Genomic DNA, 20970 nt, shown 5'->3' on the forward strand with positions numbered 1-20970 from the left:
TTAAAAATTACTCTTCCAGTCATGTTGTTGTTGTTCAGTTGCCCAGTCATGTCTGATTCTTTGCAACCCCATGGACTGCAGTAGGCAAGGCCTCTCTGTCCCTCACCATCTCCTGAAGTTTGCTAAAGTTCATGTCCATTTCATCAGTGATGCCATCCAGCCATCTCATCCTCTGATGCCCTCTTCTCCTTCTGCCGTCAATCTTTCCCCACATCAGGGACTTTTTCAATGAGTTTGCATCAGATGACCAAAATACTGGAGTTTCAGCTTCAGCATCAGTCCTTCCAATGAATATACAGGATTGATTTCCCTTAAGATTGACTTGTTTGATCTTCCTTGCTGTCCAAGGGACTCTCAGGAGTCTTCTCCAGCACCATAGTTTGAAAGTATCCATTCTTCAGCATTCCACCTTCTTTACGATCCAGCTCTCACAACCGTACATGACCACTGGGAAGCCGTAGCCTTGACTATACGGATCTTTGTCAGCAGAGTAATATTTCTGCTTTTCAACACACTGTTAGGTTTCCTGTCAAGAAGCAAACGTCTTCTGATTTCATGGCTGCAGTCACGATCTGCAGTGACTTTAGAGCCCAAGAAGAGGAAATCTGTCAGTACTTCCACCGTTCCCCCCTCTATTTGCTGTGAAGTAATGGGGCCAGATGCCATGATCTTAGTGTTTTTAATATTTAGTTTTAAGCCAGCTCTTTTACTCTCCTCCTTCACCCTCATCTAGAGGCTCTAGTTCCTCTTCATTTCCTGTCATTAGAGTGGTATCATCCACTTATCTGAGGTCGTTGATATTTCTCCCGCCTATCTTGATTCCAGCTTGTAATTCATCCAGCTGGCATTTCTCATGATGTGCTCAGCATATAGACTAAACAAACAGGGTGATAGCAGACAGCCCTGTCATACTCCTATCTCAATCTTGAGAAATCCTATCACAATCTTGTCATATTCCTTTCTTACTTTCATAGGTGTATTTATATTTAGCACTGCTTCTTGAATAAATTTTGGTAGTTTGTGTCTTTTTCAGTGTTTGTCCATTTCATCTTGGTTATCTAATTTGTTGTCATATATTTCAGAGTATTCCCTAATAACATTTTTGTTTCTGTAAGGTCAGTAATGACATGTATGCCCAAAGATATAGCTTTATAATCATGGTTTTATGCTGTCATCTTTTAAATCATATAAGAGAAAAATAGAATTAAGACAAAAATATATTTATACTGTCTTTTATATTTACTTATGTAGTTAGCTTTACTAGTGTATTTTATTTCTTTGTGTAAATTTGAGTTACTGTCTAGTATCATTTTAGCCTGAAGGGCTAATTTCTTTTTGATTTCTTGCAGATCAGGTTGCTAGCAACAAATTCTCTCAAATTTTGTTTATCTCTGAATGTCTTAATTTCTACCTCGTTTTTGAGTGAAGAGTTTATACTAGGCTTCCCTGTTGGCTCAGACTGTAAAGAATCTGCCTGCAATGCAGGAGACCTGGGTTTGATCCCTGGGTTGGAAAGATCCCCTGGAAAAGGGAATGGCAACCCACTCCAGCATTCTTGCCTGGAGAATTCCATGGACAGAGGAGCCTGGCAGACTACAGTCCATGGGGTTGCAAAGAGTCAGACACGACTGAGAAACTAATATTTTCACTTACTAGATATATAATTGTTTATTGACAGTTTCTTTCTTTTTTTTTATTTTTTATTTTTTAAATTTTAAAATCTTTAATTCTTACATGCATTCCCAAACATGAACCCCCCTCCCACCTCCCTCCCCATAACATCTCTCTGGGTCATTCCCATGCACCAGCCCCAAGCATGCTGTATCCTGTGTCAGACATAGACTGGCGATTTAATTCTTACATGATAGTATACATGTTAGAATGCCATTCTCCCAAATCATCCCACCCTCTCCCTCTCCCTCTGAGTCCAAAAGTCCGTATACACATCTGTGTCTTTTTTGCTGCCTTGCATACAGGGTCGTCATTGCCATCTTCCTAAATTCCATATATATGTATTAGTATACAGTATTGGTGTTTTTCTTTCTGGCTTACTTCACTCTGAATAATCGGCTCCAGTTTCATCCATCTCATCAGAACTGATTCAAATGAATTCTTTTTAACGGCTGAGTAATACTCCATTGTGTATATGTACCACAGCTTTCTTATCCATTCATCTGCTGATGGACATCTAGGTTGTTTCCATGTCCTGGCTATTATAAACAGTGCTGCGATGAACATTGGGGTACATGTGTCTCTTTCACTTCTGGTTTCCTCGGTGTGTATGCCCAGCAGGGGGATTGCTGGGTCATAAGGTAGTTCTATTTGCAATTTTTAAAGGAATCTCCACACTGTTCTCCATAGTGGCTGTACTAGTTTGCATTCCCACCAACAGTGTAGGAGGGTTCCCTTTTCTCCACACCCTCTCCAGCATTTATTGCTTGCAGATTTTTGGATCACAGCCATTCTGACTGGTGTGAAGTGGTACCTCATTGTGGTTTTGATTTGCATTTCTCTAATAATGAGTGATGTTGAGCATCTTTTCATGTGTTTGTTAGCCATCCGTATGTCTTCTTTGGAGAAATGTCTATTTAGCTCTTTGGCCCATTTTTTGATTGGGTCATTTATTTTTCTGGAATTGAGCTGCATAAGTTGCTTGTATATTTTTGAGATTAGTTGTTTGTCAGTTGCTTCATTTGCTATTATTTTCTCCCATTCAGAAGGCTGTCTTTTCACCTTGCTTATGTTTTCCTTTGTTGTGCAGAAGCTTTTAATTTTAATTAGATCCCATTTGTTTATTTTTGCTTTTATTTCCAGAATTCTGGGAGGTGGATCATAGAGGATCCTGCTGTGATTTATGTCTGAGAGTGTTTTGCCTATGTTCTCCTCTAGGAGTTTTATAGGTTCTGATCTTACATTTAGATCTTTAATCCATTTTGAGTTAATTTTTGTGTGTGGTGTTAGAAAGTGATCTAGTTTCATTCTTTTACAAGTGGTTGACCAGTTTTCCCAGCACCACTTGTTAAAGAGATTGTCTTTACTCCATTGTATATTCTTGCCTCCTTTGTCAAAGATAAGGTGTCCATATGTGTGTGGATTTATCTCTGGGCTTTCTATTTTGTTCCATTGATCTATGTGTCTGTCTTTGTGCCAGTACCATACTGTCTTGATGACTGTGGCTTTGTAGTAGAGCCTGAAGTCAGGCAAGTTGATTCCTCCAGTTCCATTCTTCTTTCTCAAGATTGCTTTGGCTATTCGAGGTTTTTTGTATTTCCATACAAATCTTGAAATTATTTGTTCTATTTCTGTGAAAAATGTGGCTGGTAGCTTGACAGGGATTGCATTGAATTTGTAAATTGCTTTGGGTAGTATACTCATTTTCACTATATTGATTCTTCCGATCCATGAGCATGGTATAAAAAATATGGAATGCTTCACGAATTTGCGTGTCATCCTTGCTCAGGGACCATTCTAATCTTCTCTGTATCGTTCCAATTTTAGTATATGTGCTGCCGAAGTTAGCACGACAGTTTCTTTCTTTCAGCACTTTGAATGTCATCCCACTGTTTTCCTACCTTCATGATTTCTGATGAGAAATTAACTGTTAAGGTGTTTGAGAGTCCCCCTGTATGAAGATTTACTTCTCTGTTTCTACTTTCAAGATTCTTCCTTTGTCTTTAACTTCTGATGTATGTCTAAGCTGTGGACCTCTTTAAGTTTATCCTTCTTGGATTTCATTGAGGTTCTTGGTTGAGATGTATAGATGAATGTTTTTCATCAATTTGAGAAGTTTGGGAAATTATTTCTTCAAATATTTTTTTCTGTGTTGTTCTCTCTCTCCTCTTTCTAGGATTCCTTTTAAACGTATGGTGGCATGCTCAGTCATGTCTTCAGGTCTGAGGTCTGTTCACTTTTCTTCATTCTTAAGTATCTATTCTTCTGATTGGATCATATTGATTAACCTGTCTTCAAGGTTACTAATTCTTTCTTCTGTCTGCCTGAATTTGGTATTGAGCACTTGTAGTAAATTTTTAATTTCAGTTATTGTATTTCTCAACTCTAGAATTTTTATTTGGTTCTTAAAAAATATTTTTTTTCTATTTTAATTGATATTCTGGATTTGGTGAGACATTCTCATACTTTGGTGTTTTGGGCATGGTTTCTCTTAGTTTCTTTAATATAATTAAAATAGTTAATATAAAATATTTGTCCACTTAGTCCAACATCTGAGCTTTCTCAGGAACAGTTTCAATTGGTTGCTTTTTTCCCTCCCAGTGTATGTGCCACACTCTGTTGTTTATTTGCATATTTCTTGACTTTTTGCTGAAAGCCAGACATTTAATATAACACAAAAACTCAAAAGTCAGATTCTTCCCAGCATTTGTTATTGCTGTTTGTTGTTGCCTGCTTCTTTAATAACTTTTCCTAACTAATTTTGTAAAGTTGTATTCTTTGTCATAAGTAGCCACTGAGGTTTCTGTTCAGTAAGCTCTGTGGTCAGATAGTAATGCAGCAGATAACTTCCTTAGATTTTTAGAACCAGTCAGTCTCTCTGTGTTTCATGAGGGGCTCTTTGTATCACGGAACGTGTCTTCAACACTTAGCTATGACGTTGACAACTCTACCTTAGCCTTCACTTCCTGCTTGTGCAGGGTGTCATGTCTGACACATGTGAGAATTTAAGGTTTTCCCAGGTCTTTCTTCACTATTTGTACAGCTTCAGTCATGTTCACAGCCCAATGAATGAGTGACCTCCTAGATTCCTAGGAATGTGCCGGAGATTTTCAGTGATCTATGGACATCTCATTCTCCATGTTTTCCTTTCACGTTTTATGATTAGCTTATTGTTTTTCTCAACCATTATCCACTACCATGGGCAGCTGATTTGTTCAACAATTGCTTCTGATTGTTTTCAACAAACACCGCAGGATGAAGCCTACTCTGCAATGAGCAAACGCTGAGTCAGGTACCATAAAGCCAATCTTGCTAGTGGGGTCTTCCAAGGAATCAGGTCAAATAATGACATTTTCCTGGGAATGGAATTTGAAAGACCTTCAGTCATGTTGTTCCCCTTTCAGTGGCTTCCAGGCAGCTGATTTTCACCATGAATGCAGATTCTTGGCTTTTAAAATTATCATGGATTAGTGGAGGGAAAAATGAAAATAAAGCAAGTCCAAGTGTCACAGAGCTCACTGATCTTATCAAGATTTAGCTGTTCTTCTTGAATACACACTCCCTAGATTTCTACAAGTCTTTGGTTAATTTTGATTTGAAAAAATTGAATCTGACAGTTTTGGCCAATACTCTTGTTGCTTTTATGGAGGAGAGAATTTTCAGAGGTCTTTACTTGTGTCAACTACAAAGTGGCACTTGCTAAGGGCATTAACCATCTGCCTCTGCAGAAATTAAATCATGTGCTGCTGTAGCTGTTGACCTTTGACATGTCTTGAAGGGAGTTCAGGGTGCCAAATAGGAACGAGGCACTTTGTGCTCTAGAAAAACTGGTGAAACAGGTCTTTAAACAGTTAGATAGTTTCAGGAACTGATTTCATGAGCCCAATCCTTGCATCTCCTCATATCTAGAAAAGCACTAAATCCCTTCATGGTGACATCAGCTCCTTGTGACTAGCAGAAAACCTTTTGTAAGATAACTGCTTGATTACATTGAACTCCCCCTTCACCAAAATCACATATATTCACCATTTCCTCACAGCCTCTTTGGAGCAGTTCCTCAGAGCTATCTGAGGTGCTGTCTCCCAGGCACCAGTCCTCATTTGGATCCAAATAAAACTTAATTCACAACTCTCACGTTGTACATCTTTTTTAAGTCAACACTTGATATTTTCACTGATGTCACTAGAATACTTTTGTGAATCAATTTGGCCTCTCATATTTTGTTACATTGTTTCAAATTAAAGCCAGTTGTCTTAGTTTGGGTTTTATTGGAAGCAGAGCCTGAGGTAAAGACTTGTGTGCAGGTAGTTTATTTGAAAGTTTGATTCTAGGGAGCAGGGGTGAAGTAGCAGAAAAAATGAAGAATGGGAAGGAGGACAAGTCAATATAAGAGCATGTTACTGAGCTCACTGTTACAAACAATGGAGGCTTAGCTGCACCAGGACCTCCATGGAAGCCATCTTCCAAGGCCAGAAGTTAATGCATTTTTCCATCAGTTTTTGTCTTTGATTGTTTGAGGATTACTCACAAGGTTCTTAACTACCTAACATGTCCAAGTCTCAAATTGCTATGGAGTTAATGTGCCATTCAGACATGGGTGGCAGAGGGTAGTATTTGTAGGAGGCACTATATCAGCACAAAATTAATCAAAGCTCTCAATGATATTATCTTCCCTAGATGAGACTGTGATCAGAGGAAGGCAAGAGAACATGAATAGAGTACCTATGTGTTCGTTTGTTTTTGTAAAGATATTTTATGAAATTCCAATAAAAGCAATAGAAAAAAATTTTACTCTGAATAACATATATGCTATACTTAATGTTTTCATCTCAAGTGTCTGTACTATTATTACTAAGATGTACTTTATATATAAATTTATATAGTATATCAATGTTTATTAATTTTGACCCAAGTTTCTCTAAGTAGAGCTGTGAGTTAGTTTCCATTTTATTTACTATCACAATTTTAGGTGCTATTTTATATTAGTGTGCAATTCATTAAATTCATCCTTCACAATCTAGTTTCTTCTATTTTAGTGCTGTGTAACAGAATTAGATTTCTATCCCTAGGGTACTGAAAGGTGACAGCAAGTTTATGTTACATTTTGCAGTTTATTAGATATGTTTGGAAGAAGACATGTCAGATGCTTAGATTAAGAAAATTTGGACTTTTCCAAGTGCATTATGATCCTAAAGGAGAAAAAAAAGTATTAGTATAGAAGTTTCAACTCTCTAAGTGTTACTGAAATTTTATTGTTTTTTTAATAACAAAAATCTTATGGAGTGATAAGTAGCATTGTGCTGCAATGTCATAGCAAGATGGTGGAGTAGAAGGATGTGTGTTCATCTTCTCCTGTGAAAACTGCAAAATTACAATATGCTGCTAAACCACCATCGATAGGAGAATGTTGGATCCCACCAAAAAAAGATACCTCATGTCCAAGGGCAAAGGAGACACCCTAACAAGATGGCAGGAGGGGTAAAATCAGGTTTAGAATCAAAACCCCATATCTGCCAAAGATGCTCGGAGGGCTCAAACAAAACCTTGTGTGTACCAGGACCCAGAAACCCCACAGAGACTGAGCCAGACCTGCCTTTGAGTGTTTGAGTGTTTCCTGTGGAGGCATGAGTCAGTAGTGGCCTGCCTCGGGGACAGGGACTCTGGCTGCAGCAGACCTGGGTCATGTAGCATGTGGCAGAAGTCCTCTTGGAGGAGGTCGCCATTAGCCTCACCACAGAGCTGCTGAGCAGGTGACTCACAAACTGCAGAACAATTATACCAAATAAATTCTCGCATGGTTAAGAAAGTTCTAGGACCCACAACAGATTTCCCAACCTGGGGACCTGGCAAAGGGACTGAGAACCCCCAGGGAGAATCCCCAGGGAATTTGACATCACTAACTCAAGTTAGCCTTGTCTAACTCAATGAAGCTATGAACCATGCCGTGTAGGGCCACCCAAGACAGAAGGGTCATGACAAAATGCGGTCCACTGGAGAAGAGAATGGCAAACCATTTCACCATTCTTGCCTTGAGAACCCCTGAACAGTATGAAATGGCAAAAAGATATGGCACTGAAAGATGAACTCCCTAGGTTAGTAGGTGCCCAATATGCTACTGGAGAAGAGTGGAGCAGTAACTCCAGAAAGAATGAAGAGACAGAGCCAAAGCTGGAATCAAGATTGCTGGGAGAAATATCAATAACCTCAGATAGGCAGATGACACCACCTTATGACAGAAAGGGAAGAGGCGCTAAAGAGCCTCTTGATGAAAGTAAAAGATAACAGAGAAAAAGCTGGCTTAAAACTCAACATTCAGAAAACTAAGATACGGCATCTGGTCCCATCACTTCATGTCAAGTAGATGGGGAAACAATGGAAACAGGGAGAGACTTTATTTTCTTGGACTTCAAAACCACTGCAGATGGTGACTGCAGCCATGAAATTAAAAAATGCTTGCCTCTTGGGAGAAAAGCTATGACAAACCTAGACAGCATATTAAAAAGCAGAGATGTTCAGTTCAGTTCAGTTGTTCAGTTGTGTCCGACTCTTTGCGACCCCATTAATTGCAGCACGCCAGGCCTCCCTGTCCATCACCATCTCCCGGAGTTCACTCAGACTTGCGTCCATCGAGTCAGTGATGCCATCCAGCCATCTCATCCTCTGTCGTCCCCTTCTCCTCCTGCCCCCAATCCCTCCCAGCATCCAAGTCTTTTCCAATGAGTCAACTCTTCACATGAGGTGGCCAAAGTACTGGAGTTTCAGCTTTAGCATCATTCCTTACAAAGAAATTCAGGGCTAATCTCCTTCAGAATGGACTGGTTGGATCTCCTTGCAGTCCAAGGGACTCTCAAGAGTCTTCCCCAACACCACAGTTCAAACGCATCAATTCTTCGGCGCTCAGCCTTCTTCACAGTCCAACTCTCACATCCATACGTGTCTACTGGAAAAACCATAGCCTTGACTAGATGGACCTTAGTCGGCAAAGTAATGTCTCTGCTTTTGAATATACTATCTAGGTTGCTCATAACTTTTCTTCCAAGGAGTAAGCATCTTTTAATTTCATGGCTGCAATCACCATCTGCAGTGATTTTGGAGCCCCAAAAAATAAAGTCTGACACTGTTTCCACTGTTTCCCCATCTATTTCCCATGAAGTGATGGGACCAGATGCCATGATCTTCGTTTTCTGAATGTTGAGCTTTAAGCCAACTTTTTCACTCTCCTGTTTCACTTTCATCAAGAGGCTTCTTAGTTCCTCTTCACTTACTGCCATAAGGGTGGTGTCATCTGCATATCTGAGGTTATTAATATTTCTCCCGGCAATCTTGATTCCAGCTTGTGTTTCTTCCAGTCCAGCGTTTCTCATGATGTATTGTGCATATAAGTTAAATAAGCAGGGTGACAATATGTAGCCTTGACGTACTTCTTTTCTTATTTGGAACCAGTCTGTTGTTCCATGTCCAGTTCTAACTGTTGCTTCCTGACCTGCATACAGATTTCTCAAGAGGCAGGTAAGGTGGTTTGTTATTCCCATCTCTTTCAGAATTTTCCACAATTTATTGTGATCCACACAGTCAAAGGCTTTGGCATAGTCAATAAAGCAGAAATAGATGTTTTTCTGGAACCCTCTTGCTTTTTCCATGATCCAGGAGATGTTGGCAATTTGATCTCTGGTTCCTCTGTCTTTTCGAAAACCAGCTTGAACATCATGAAGTTCACGGTTCACATATTGCTGAAACCTGGCTTGGAGAATCTTGAGCATTACTTTACTAGCGTGTGAGATGAGTGCAATTGTGCGGTAGTTTGAGCATTCTTTGGCATTGCCTTTCTTAGGGATTGGAATGAAAACTGACCTTTTCCAGTCCTGTGGCCACTGCTGAGTTTTCCAAATTTGCTGGCATATTGAGTGTAGCACTTTCACAGCATCATCTTTCAGGATTTGAAATAGCTCAACTGGAATTCCATCACCTCCAATAGCTTTGTTCATAGTGATGCTTGCTAAGGCCCACTTGACTTCACATTCCAGGATGTCTGGCTCTAGGTGAGTGATCACACCATTATGATTATCCGGGTTGTGAAGATCTTTTTTGTACAGTTCTTCTGTGTATTCTTGCCATCTCTTCTTAATATCTTCTGCTTCTGTTAGGTCACTACCATTTCTGTCATTTATTGAGCCCCTCTTTGCATGAAATGTTCCCTTGGTATCTCTAATTTTCTTGAAGAGATCTCTAGTCTTTCCCATTCTGTTGTTTTCCTCTATTTCTTTGCATTGATCACTGAGGAAGGCTTTCTTATCTCTTCTTGCTATTCTTTGGAACTCTGCATTCAGATGCTTATATCTTTCCTTTTCTCCTTTGCTTTTCGCCTGTCTTCTTTTCACAGCTATTTGTAAGGCTTCCCCAGACAGCCATTTTGCTTTTTTGCATTTCTTTTCCATGGGGATGGTCTTGATCCCTGTCCCCTATACAGTGTCACGAACCTCATTCCATAGTTTATCAGGCACTCTATCTATCAGATCTAGGCCCTTAAATCTATTTCTCACTTCCACTGTATAATCATAAGGGATTTGATTTAGGTCATACCCGAATGGTCTTGCGGTTTTCCCTGCTTTCTTCAGTTTCAGTCTGAATTTGGTAATAAGGAGTTCATGATCTGAGCTACAGTCGGCTCCTGGTCTTGTTTTTGCTGACTGTATAGAGCTTCTCCATCTTTTGCTGCAGAGAATATAATCAATCTAATTTCGGTGTTGGCCATCTGATGATGTCCATGTGTAGAGTGTTCTCTTGTGGTGTTGGAAGAGGGTGTTTGCTATAGCCAGTGCATTTTCTTGGCAAAACTCTATTAGTCTTTGCCCTGCTTCATTCCTCATTTTAAGGCCAAATTTGCCTGTTACTCCAGGTGTTTCTTGACTTCCTACTTTTGCATTCCAGTCCCCTAGAATGAAAAGGACATCTTTTTTGGGTGTTAGTTCTAAAAGGTCTTGTAGGTCTTCATAGAACTGTTCAACTTCAGCTTCTTCAGCATTACTGGTTGGGGCATAGACTTGGATTACTGTGATATTGAATGATTTGCCTTGGAAACGAACTGAGATCCTTCTGTCATTTTTGAGATTGCCTCCAAGTACTGCAGTTCGGACTCTTTTGTTGACCATGATGGCTACTCCATTTCTTCTGAGGAATTCCTGCCTGCAGTAGTAGATATAATGGTCATCTGAGTTAAATTCACCCATTTTAGTTTGCTGATTCCTAGAATGTCGACATTCACCCTTGCCATCTCTTGTTTGACCACTTCCAATTTGCCTTGATTCATGGACCTGACATTCCAGGTTCCTATGCAATATTGCTCTTTACAGCATCAGATCTTGCTTCTATCACCAGTCACATCCACAGCTGGGTATTGTTTTTGCTTTGGCTCCATCCCTTCATTCTTTCTGGAGTTATTTCTCCACTGACCTCCAGTAGCATATTGGGTACCTACTGACCTGGGGAGTACCTCTTTCAGTATCGTGCCATTTTACTTTGCCAAAAAAGGTCCATTCAGTTAAAGCTATGGTTTTTCCAGTAGTCAGGTAGGGATGTGAGAGTTGGACCATAAAGAAAGGTGAGTGCTGAAGGATTGATGCTTTTGAACTGTGATGTTGGAGAAGACTCTTGAGAGTCCCTTGGATTACAAGGAGATCCAACCAGTCTATCCTTAAGGAAATCAGTCCTGAATGTTCATTGGGGGTACTGATGCTGAAGCTGAAACTCCAATACTTTGGCCACCTCATGTGAAGAACTGACTCATTTGAAAAGACCCTGATGCTGGGAAAGACTAGGCGGGAGAGGAAGATGACAAAACATGAGGTGGTTGGATGACTTCACCGACTTCATGGACATGAGTTTGAGTAAGCTCCGGGAATTGGTGATGGACAGGGAGGCCTGGCATGCTGCAGTCCACGGGGTCGCAAAGAGTCGGACACAACTGAGTGACTAACCTGAACCTAACTGAACACTGCTGTGGATTCTGTCAGGTGGATATTTATTTTATGCCAACAAAGAAAATTTTCAGATTATTATATAGTATTATCTGTCTATTAGATAATATTTATCTGTGATTAACAGCATTCCCTGGTGACTGAGACAGTAAAGCATCTGCCTGCGATGCAGGAGACTCAAGTTTGATCTCTGGGTCAGGAAGACGTCCAAGGAGAAGGAAGTGGCTACCCTCTCCAGTATTCTTGCCTGGAGAATTCCATGGACAGAGGAGCCTGGTGGACTAATGGGCTTAGAAAGAGTCAGACATAACTGAGCAGCTAACACATATGATTAAAACACAACTTCCAAATTAATGACTAAAGGAGCAGGTCTTCCCTTCAGGGCTTAGAGGACAGAGCATTGAAACAGCATTTTTCTCAGGTCTTGAAACAGAGTAGAATTTTTTTTTTTGCTGGATTTTAGGCTCATTTGGGAACTGTGACCCCCTTCTGCTTTCCAGTTTCTTCCTTATGTGATGGGAATATCTATCTTAAGCCTGTTCCACCATTGAATTTTAGAAGAGGATAACGTGTGTTCTAGTTTTCACAGTTTCACAGATGGAGAGGAATTTTGCTTCATAGTGGATGGTACCCAGAGCCTCACCCATACCTAATTTAGATGACTAGATAACCAGATGATTTAGATAACCAGATTTGGAAACTTTCTTATTGATCCTTAGATGAGATTTTGAATATAGAATTAATGCTATAAATGTTAAAGACTCCTGAGGATGTTCAGATGGGGTGAATGTATTTTGCATATGGTATAGACATGAATCTGGGGAGAGGGCATAGGTAGACTATAAGGTGTTAGACAGTGTCCTTCCAATGTTCTTGTCCACTATGAACCTCAGGATGTGATTTTACTTGGAGGTAAGATCTTTGCAGATAGAGTTAGTTAAGAAGAGGTCATACTGAATTAGGATGGATTCTAAAGCCAATGACTGGTAACTTTAGAAGGCCATATGAAGTCGCACAGACACTCATCCACAGAGATGAGATGGAGGCAGAGATTGGAAGGATGCATTAAGGAGCACCAAGAATTGCTGGCTGTCACCAGAAGGTAGAAAAAGCAAAGAAGGATTCTTCTCTAGAGTCTTCACAGGAAGCATAGCATTGCTGATACCTTAATTTTAGACTTCTAACCTCCATAACTCGAAGCGAAGAAATTTGTTATTTTAGAAATTTAAGACTTCTATTTTGTGGTATTTTATTACAGCAACTGCAGGGAATTAATGCAATTTTGTGCTCATGCATGATAGGAGTGACTAAATAAAGAGGAGTTGGAGGTTTTAGAACACACAGATATAGGACAACAAAGCATTTACTTGTCAAATATAGCATTGATTACTAAGTTCACACTGTAGTATTGTTAGGAAGTTGCTAGGTTATGTACAAAGACTATATACTTTCAAATATTTGAGAAATTGTACTATTATTGATATAATAATTTTTTAGAGATTCAGGACCCAATTAAATTCTTTTTCACTAGGATCTTTACCCAGGAATTGAACCAGGGTCTCCTGCATTTTTGCAGGCAGATTCTTTACCAACTGAGCTATCAGGGAAGCCTGGCTCCTTACCAGATAGCATCAGGTATGTCCTTGATGTATGCTCAAATGTGCCTACTCAATTTGCCAATGCTATGTTAACTAGATACTAATGATTTTTTGTTTTCACCCAACCTTTCATATTTCATGATCATGTGTACTTTATCCATAAAATGCATTTAACAATGAAGCCTGAGAAAAGGAAAGGGAATAAATATATATATGAAAAGGATATGAGTCACCGAACATTTCTCTTAAGCAGAAACTATAGTGGAGGTTAAAATGGTATTTTTTTTTTTTTAACAATACTATGAAACTAACCAAGCAAAACTAAATTTTAGAGGGCTCATCTTTTTCCACTTGTTTTCCCTCTACTGTCATCTCCCTTCAAGGCACATCAGAGGCATCATTTCTTCCAGGATGCTATTCTTGAGCTCTGATTCTTGATAATCACCCCCCAGCTAGAAGCTGGCTCCTCAGTGCTCTTTCAGATGTCTCATTGCAGTGTAATGATTTGTTTCTGTGATTGTCCTCTCCTCTTGATTATCAGCCCCAAGGAAGTTCATTGGGCTAGATAGATAGGCTGTTTAATTTTTTTTGAATATGAACATGATTCATTTTTAAAAACAGCTTTAACAGTATGAGTGACACAAAATAAAATGATTATATTTAAAGTGTACAGTCTAATAAGTTTTGACGTATGAATGCACTCATTGGACCATCACTATAACAGGAGAGCAAACATACTCATCACCCCCAAAAGTTTCCTAATGAAGATGCGATATATTTAAATGAAGCTCTAGAGGAGAAATTTATTATAGAGAATTTAAAGAATTCTGATGAAAAAAGTCAGTGGGTTGGTGGAAATCTGTATAATTTGAAACAGCTAAATCAGAAGCACCAGGCAGACCATTGAGCTAGATTTCAGAGACTCATTCTTACCCTTTGAAATCTCTTCCTTGAACTATAAGTGAAGTGAAGTCACTCAGTCATGTTTGACTCTTTAGGACCCCATGGACTGTACTCTACCAGACTCTTCTGTCCATGGGATTTTCCAGGCAAGGGTACTGGAGTGGGTTGCTGTTCCCTTCTCCAGGGGATCTTCCCAACCCAGGGATCAAACCCAGGTCTATCCTCATTGTGGGCAGACGGTTTACCATCTGAGCCACTAGGGAAGTCTGTGGCCCAGCTGGTAAAGCATCTGCCTGCAATGTGGGAGACCTGGGTTCCATCCCTGGGTTGGGAAGATCCCCTGGAGAAGGGAAAGGCTACCCACTCCAGTATTCTGGCCTGGAGAATTCCATGGACTGTACAGTCCATGGGGTCGCAAAGAGTCAGAAAGGACTGAGCGACTTTCACTTTCATTCTGTTCCTTGACCCGTAGCTAGTCAGTAAGTGGTGTCTTGGGTTTGATGTCAACCTTGGTGAGTCTGAAGGTCAGTAAGAAACAACAAAAGAAGCAACAATGCTGTCATTCATTAATTCTAAAGGAGTTTTCCTGGTGGCTCAGATGGTAAAGAATCTGCATTCAGTGTAGGGGACCTGGTTTTGATCCCTGGGTCAGAAAGATGCCTTGGAGAAGGAAGTGGCTACCCACTCCAGTATTGTACAGTTTTGTTCACATGTTAACTCCTTCAGGCATGTTACAATTGTAATATAATATGTCATAGTTTGATGAGCATTTTTCTTGTTATTAGTATATAAAGTAATAGTCATTTTTTATTAAATTATTTTTAACTGGAAGGTAATTGCTTTACAATATGTGATGGTTTTTGCCATACATCAATATGAATTGACCACAGGTGTACATCTTTCCCCCCACCACCCTAAACTCCCTGCTCACCTCCCAAGTAATAGTCTTAATATCAATTTTTGCCTTATATATTACCCAAAAATCTTCTACTTCTCTATGGTTAAGAGAGCAGAGACAGAATGCCCATTATGTTTTCTGTAGGTTTCAGTTGCCTCCTCAGCATGCTTGATTCTGTATTCTTGGCCAGTCTTCAGAGGTATGGCCGTTGCCATAGGGTGCAGTAGCAGTCAGTTGGAAAGACTCAGGAAAATAATAGAGCCGTATAATGATAAAATGACCTGATGTACCCGTGAGATGTTTTTCTTTCCAAAAAGAAACTAGAACTATATTCAAAATTCCTCCAAGTCATTGTGTAAATAAAGACATGTTTTAAAGTTCCACTGAAAATAGGCAAATAAGAGGGAACAGAGTAAAGGACTAATCAAAATCAGCAGGAAGAACTTGGAAAATGAACCTTTTGCAAGTCATAAAGTTGTTGTTTAGTTGCTAAGTCGTCTGACTCTTTTGTGACTGCACTGACTGTAGCCCACCAGGCTCTTCTGTCCATGGGATTCTCCAGGCAAGAATACTGTTGTGGGTTGCCATTTCCTTCTCCAGGGGATCTTCCTGACCCAGGGATCAAACCCAGGTTTCCTGCATTGCAGGCAGATTCGTTACCATCTGAGTCAAATGCTTAATATTTTAATAATTTTTTTTTGAGATCATGATCTAAGTCTTGGACAGTGAGATACTTTATCATTGCCCAAACATATTATAATAAGGTATTACATTCCACAGTATCTTTAGGTATTTCAGGTCCTTGGAAATGTTTCTGAAACTTGGGTAGGCCATGGGAAAAAAGGAAATTTAAAGAGAGACAAAAACATTGGTTTGGCAGTTTCCTTAAAGCAAGTTTTCAGTGTTCTGGTACAATCAAAGAGTTGGCTTAAAAATAAGGTGGATACATCAAGCTTTTCTCAAAGACCCATGTTTCCTCCATTACAGTCACTCTGACAGATTTATTAGTCTCTTTATCTTCTTTTTTTGTTTCACTTTTTTCTCCTATCAGTAATGGAGAATGATTCTCAATTCATGCAAATGAATATTACTATACAGATAAGTGTAGCTGACATTCACTGAATGCTAATTTTATTATTCAGATTTAGCATGTGCATAAATTAAGTTGTGTTGTTCAAGTTTCTTTATACAGTTGTTATGAAATGAATACTTCCTAAGCTAAAGTCATTCTCTTGTTAACTTTGTTTTTACACTTCTTTATAAATATACCTATGAAGACTATTTGCCTTCCCTATTTTTTAGAAAGGAAGAATTATAAGTAGAAGGTTAACAATAGGAAGGATGTGCATTAATTTGCATAAAATTATTGTTAAGGAGAAAATTGCAAGTATTGTAATGTTGAGATTGCATGCAGTACATAATAATTATGTCATTATACTTTAAATATTCTGTTATTGGTCATAATTGTCAACTTTTAAGAGTAACCTTTGAGGAATAATAGGTTAAAGAAAATGGGTAGGGAGAAGATCAGTGAGAAATCTTATTGAGAGATAGTAGTGTGGCAGAGACTGACTAGCTATTCACCAAACTAGCTTCTGTTCTCTTCTTCTTGACCACACAGTTAAATCATATTTCCTAACCTTCTTTCTACTCAGGTATAGCCATGTGTTGGAGATCTACCCATTGCCATGTGAACAGAAGTGACAAGTTCCATTTTTCGGATTGGCTTATAGATTCTGACAGATAATTCTCCAACCTCTTCTTCACCAACTCAGCACAGCTGGGCCCGGGGCCCTGGAAAACCTCATGGTGGAGATAAGAAGCCACAGAAAGGATGGCCTCTGATGTCATGAATGGCTACTGAGGCGAAGGTCCCTCACTGCTTAGAAAAATGGTATGTTTGACTTTATACGAGAAATAAACTTCTATTGCATTTGAGCTATCATATACTTTTTAGTTTGCTGCTATAGCTAGTATTACCTTAATGCATACACATGGAAGCAAAGAATTTCTGGGTAATCCATTCTTAGTTTTTAGTATGCTGTTAAACCCACCAAAATTGTGTGTGCATGCTCAGTTGCTTTAGTCATGTCTGACTCTTTGCGACCATATGGACTGTAGCCCACCAGGCCCCTCTGTCCATGGGATTCTCCAGGCAAGAATACTAGAGTGGGCTGCCATGCCCTCCTCCAGGGAATCTTTCCAAACCAGGGACTGAACCTGCTTCTCCTGCAACTCCTGCATTGAAGGTGGATTACTTACCACTGTGTCGCCAGGAAAGCCCCCCCCCCCCCCCAAACTGTACATTGTCTTAAAAAGATATCCTTTATTTTTTATTTGTGAAAGATTTCATTGCTATAACACAAGCAGTTATTATTTGTATGGACTCTATTATTAGTCGGTGACAACAAAAAATAAGGAAATCTTTGACATATAAGGGGACTTTAAAATTGTCTTGAAGCAAAAGTCATAGGTTTTTATTTTTATTATTTACATTGACTCTGAAAAAGAAAAAAAAGATCCAGAATGCTATGAGAAATATGTTGGTTTCTTCATGGTTGGTGTTGTGTTTGGATTGTGTATGTTATCTTCATATTCAGCAGTGTGTATGAGATTTCCCTCTCTCCCTCCCTCCTTTCAGCCAAGTGACTTAACTAATGTGTGTCTGTAACTAGAGAGGCGGATTATGGATCTGCTAGAGGATCAATCTGGACTGGAGGTAATGTTTGAATTTAATGGATCCTTAGAAATAATTTCATCCTATGCCATTATTTATAGATGAAGGAAATTATTCCTAGGAGGCATGCATTCTTACAGTGCTTACTGTTTACATAACATTTTGTATCATCTCATTTATTCTTCATGACTTATCATTTGAGGAATTGTTACCTCCATATTTGTAACTGAGAAATTGAAGACTTAAAAGTAAACATATTTAAGGTTTCCGACTCCTTTGAAGATGATGAACCCTTCAGTAAAGGATTAAAATGATTTCTACACCTAGTGGCAGATAAAGACATTGCAAGGGCAAAGACGGAGATTGGGCTGGTCCTGTAAGGTCATTTCCTTCATGGTCTCCTTCCCATGGAGACTGAGTGAAATTGCTGAGTAGAGCAAGGGCAAAACAATGGAATGTGTTACCTGCTCTTGAGATAAAGTAACCTTACCTCTAGTTCATGGGACATACCTAAGAAGAGCTCCAGCCTTCAAAGGTGTTTTTCCATTGGTGAAAATAGTAAGGGATGTGCCTTGGTCTGTTCAGCTGCATTAACATAATATCATAAACTGAGTGGCTTATAAACAACAGAAATTTATTTCTCACACTTCTTGAGGCTGGAAAGTTCAAGGCGCTGGCAGATTGGATATCTGGTGAAGGTCTGCTTCCTGGCTCAGAGATACTGCGTCATCTTATGTCCTTACATGTTGGAAGGGGCAAGAATACTCTGGAGTCTCTTCTGTAAAGACATTAATTCCATTCACGAGGACTCCACCTTTGTAACTTAATCACTCCTAAAGGTGCTACCTTCAAATATTATAACATTGTGTGCCAGGATACAACGTAAGAATTTCAGAACAAGTTGGGGTAAGGGGAAACACATTCAGTCTATAGCAGGGTGGAGAGAAGTACATATATTTCCTCCCTCAAGGGAATGAAAGACTCAGGTGGTCTTCTCCTCTCTGTGATTCAAGGTAAAGACATGAGAACAGAAATCTTCCCTATAAAAATGACTCTTACTTTTAGAATTCAGAACTTAACTTTCCATATCCAAGAAAATTGAATAAAGAATGACGTGTCTTTCAGTTCAGTTCAGTTGCTTAGTTGTGTCCAACTATTTGCGACCCCGTGAACCGCAGCATGCCAGGCCTCCCTGCCCATCACCAACTCCCGGAGTCCACCCAAACCCATGTTCATTGAATCAGTGATGCCATCCAACCATCTCATCCTCTGTCATCCCATTCTCCTCCTGCCCTCAATCTTTCCCAACATCAGGGTCTTTTCCAGATATTAAAGGGAAAAGAATTCCTCCTTAAAAGTTATTGTTCTATCTGGTACCTCTGTGCACTTTCTTTCTGAAGGCCTTGAAAATAGAAAAGCCCTCATACTATGTGAAGGCAAGGGAATGAGCTAAGGAGTCTTTTGAGAATTGCTTCTGCCCAGTGATGCTAAGGTTGAATGACATTGTGGTGTGATTTACAAGCGCAATAAAAACATTGTAATTGCTTATTATCTTTGTTATTTTAAGTGGCTTTCAGTGAAAAAGATTATACTAACTAAATAATCTGGAATTTCTAAAATTGTTTTACTTTCTTTGAACTTTAGCAACCCTATTTTAATTATTTAAAATAGGATTGAAACTCTTGAACTCTTGAAACTCTGAAACTCTTGAACTCATTCAGCCAACAACCATTAGCTTTTGAGTGTAAACTAGGATCCATTTTCCCCAGTAGAATAGAGAATAGAGTAATTGTGTGCTCAGTGGAGTCTGACTCTTGTAACACTTTGGACTATCGTCCTCCAGGCTCTTCTATCCATGGAATTTTTCAGGCAAGGATACTGGAGTGGATAGCCATTTCCTTCTCCAAGTGATCTTCCCAATCCAGGGATCTAACCCATATCTCTTGGATCTCTTGTACTGGCAGGCAGATTCTTTGCCATAGCACCATTGGGGATTTACCCAATACTAGTTCTAATAATTATATTCTTAAAGAATCATATTAAGATTTAGATATGTTGAAGAAAGGGTCTCCCTCAGAAAAAAGGGAGCATTTTTGAAAAGAAACACATTAAGAGCATCTTTGAAAAGCTCGTATCATTCAGCAACTGCAAGTTTAGTGGAAGAATCATCTATAAGCTTCTGAAATTCCGTCATCCTCAGTGTGATTATGTATCATCAGAGAGAGATTTGTACAAGATCTTGCTAAGAGAGAGTCTTTATTGGAGGCTTCTAGAGACTCTTCTAGCCTGATTAAATGTGTTAAGTCTTAACTGTGGTTGAATACTTCTAATCTTAGCCACAAGTGGGTGACCATGACGTACCAGCAAGTTCTTGTGTCTTTTGAATCATCAAGGGACATTTGAAATACAGTTTCTCTTGCCACTCTCTTTTTAGGAAGAAGGAAATACAATCTTTACCAATTAGCCCCAGAGAAGTTTCATCACTGGTTCATTGCATATTTCCCCACTGTTTTATTTTATTAGAAGTGATGTTCCTTACATAGTAAAACTGTCATTATATTATATTATATTATATTATATTATATTATATTATATTATATGTAGGTTGAAGACAACCATCAAAATAACTTAGCTCTATTACATTTCAAGTACTTAGTGACTGCATAATGAAAGGCAAGGGGAATTTTAGAAAAAATTAAAAACACACCCAAACCGATATTGGCTACAGAATGATACTCTCATGAACTATGCCAAAATGCTGAATTAGGGGAAAAATATTAATGATTATCCAGGTTATTAAAACTATTAAAATTGCAACGAATCAGTTTCAGAGTCTGAGTTACTGCCAAAATGGGTACGATGCCAGGAAAAGTATGCTTCTTAAAAATTCTTATGGTAGGAATTGAGCATTATGGAGTGAATAGAGGCATTATATTTTAGGGGTAGAGTCTCCAGCTTTGGTAGGCAGCATAATTGTTGGATGAGTTCATAAAAATTAAATATTTGAGCTTCACCTCCTCCCTGCCTTTTAAAAATGAAAATCCTTGTGTAATTATAATGCAGGTGGTATACAAACCATGGGACGGCTTTAGTATTTATTGAAAGTAAATTTTCTGGCAGTTTAGATAAACCTCAGTATCATAATATCGATCAAAAACATCCAGGACCATTTCAGTACATTATTACACAAGTATTGAAATTGAGGCCCTTCTGAGTACATCATTATTATTTTTCTACCTATTTTTTGTT

The 20970-nt window shown here is 39.0% G+C and overlaps 1 long non-coding RNA gene and 1 other non-coding gene across 6 annotated transcripts in view; one reads left to right on the forward strand and one right to left on the reverse strand.

Annotated features, from left to right (window-relative positions):
* Window positions 1–20970, forward strand: part of LOC138440512 (uncharacterized) — a 409718-nt gene that overhangs the window by 174257 nt on the left and 214491 nt on the right. For all 5 annotated transcript variants that reach the window (XR_011257062.1, XR_011257060.1, XR_011257063.1 and 2 more), the window contains one exon: window positions 16700–16938. This is a non-coding gene — a long non-coding RNA (uncharacterized lncRNA). The remainder of the gene's footprint in view (window positions 1–16699; window positions 16939–20970) is intronic.
* Window positions 3416–3522, reverse strand: LOC138441960 (U6 spliceosomal RNA). The gene has a single exon (XR_011257518.1). It is a non-coding gene; the product is annotated as a U6 spliceosomal RNA (small nuclear RNA).

This window comes from Ovis canadensis, chromosome 5, assembly GCF_042477335.2.
Source record: "Ovis canadensis isolate MfBH-ARS-UI-01 breed Bighorn chromosome 5, ARS-UI_OviCan_v2, whole genome shotgun sequence".
Lineage (NCBI taxonomy): Eukaryota > Metazoa > Chordata > Mammalia > Artiodactyla > Bovidae > Ovis > Ovis canadensis.